We start from the raw sequence: 1654 nt of genomic DNA, 5'->3' as shown, positions 1-1654 counted from the left end.
AGGGAATACCAAGACAGATATTCTATGGTGAACTGTCAGCTGGACTCAGGAAACAAGGTCGACCAAAGAAAAGATTCAAGGATCAGCTAAAGTCCAACTTGAAGTGGGCTGGCATTACACCAAAGCAACTAGAACTCGCTGCCTCTGACAGAAACAGCTGGTGAACCCACATTAACCATGCCGCCGCCACCTCTGAAGATGAGCGACGTTGACGTCTTGCCGCTGCGCGTGAACGCCGACACCTGGCCACAACCGCACCTCCCATAACAACTGGAGTCCCATGTCCCATGTGCCACAAACTCTGCGCCTCAGCCTTTGGACTCCAAAGCCACATGAGGGTACACCATAGATGAAACTGCACAAAGACAATAGTCATTCTCGATCACCGAGAGACTACCACTACTACTACTACTAATGTGTGCATGTGTGTTATGTGTGTGTGTTGGCCAATAATGTGTGTATGGTGTGTGTATGTGTTTGTGTGTATTTGCCAATATATCTGGAAATGAACTTGATCTACAAATAAAAAAGGAAGGTCCCACCAATACTTACACAGCTATTTCACAAGTTACTTGATTACAGTCAGAACCAGAGAGTATCTGTATCTGTAAAGAACAATTGGAATGTCTGAAAGTCGTTGATGTTAATTCTCAGAAGCAAGAAATAGAGTGGAAAGAAAAAGGAATAAAAGAATTGTAAGAATGAACAGCTACAAAAAAAAATAACAAAAGTAGTAACAGGTCAATTGAAAAAAACTTTTGTAAGTTACATTGAAGAGACTTCTTCAATGTGTGTCTTTAACCCCAAGTCTAGGAAGCAGGTTAAGGATGTGTCCCTGCAGGTGCTCAGTCTTCATCTCCCTCAAGTAGGCTCTCCTGGTTTACTAAGGAGAAACCCAATAAAAACACTGCAATATATTAATCTTACTCAGTGAAGCTGTTCACAGTTATTGGATTACTTATGTTGGGCTCTTTTGGACCAAACCTCTTGTCTTTAGAGTTGATCATTGTGATTGCCTGTTTTCTTCAAACTGTTCCCTGGCACTGCAAGTGGGAGAGAAGAGAGAAACTACAGGACAATAGTTTCTTGTGGTTTTGTGCATTGTCATTTTCAACCAAAGAGATAATGACATTCTCTTTCAAATAGTAAAAAAAAAAGAGGCAGTGGGGAGAAATAGGGACAACTAGGTGATTCAGTGATAGACAGCCAGGCCTGGAGTCAGAAGGTCCTGGATTCAAACATGGCCTCAGACACTTCCTAGCAAGTCAGTAATCCCAACTGCCTAGCCCTTACCACTCTTCTGCCTAAGAACCAATACATAGCACTATTCTAAGATAGAAGATAAGGGTTTTTTTTTAAAGTGAGTCACCAGAATTTCTAAGTGTCCAGTGTGCCAAGGAAATTAGAAATATGAAGTTCTGAGCAGTTTGGTGACAGCGACAGAGGTCTATACTCAAAAGACATCAAATAAAAAGGAAAGAGTACAATAAGTACAAAAATATTTGAATCAGCTCATCCTATGGTGACAAGAAATTGGAAAATAACAGGGTACTGTGAACCTTAAAACATTCCCAGACCCTACTTCATTAGGTTGGGTTAAGACCATTCCCCATTGGGACCATTCCCCATTTGGGCAGTGAAGGTACTTAGATCA

At 41.4% G+C, this 1654-nt stretch overlaps 1 pseudogene; it reads left to right on the top strand.

Annotated features, from left to right (window-relative positions):
* Positions 1 to 471: 471 nt before the first annotated feature.
* LOC130456906 (clathrin light chain A-like) lies at positions 472 to 887 on the top strand (annotated as a pseudogene).
* Positions 888 to 1654: the final 767 nt, after the last annotated feature.

Source organism: Monodelphis domestica, chromosome 2 (genome assembly GCF_027887165.1).
Source record: "Monodelphis domestica isolate mMonDom1 chromosome 2, mMonDom1.pri, whole genome shotgun sequence".
Classification (NCBI taxonomy): domain Eukaryota; kingdom Metazoa; phylum Chordata; class Mammalia; order Didelphimorphia; family Didelphidae; genus Monodelphis; species Monodelphis domestica.
The sequence above is the reverse complement of the archived record's forward strand: the minus strand, read 5'-3'. Positions and strand labels throughout refer to the sequence as shown.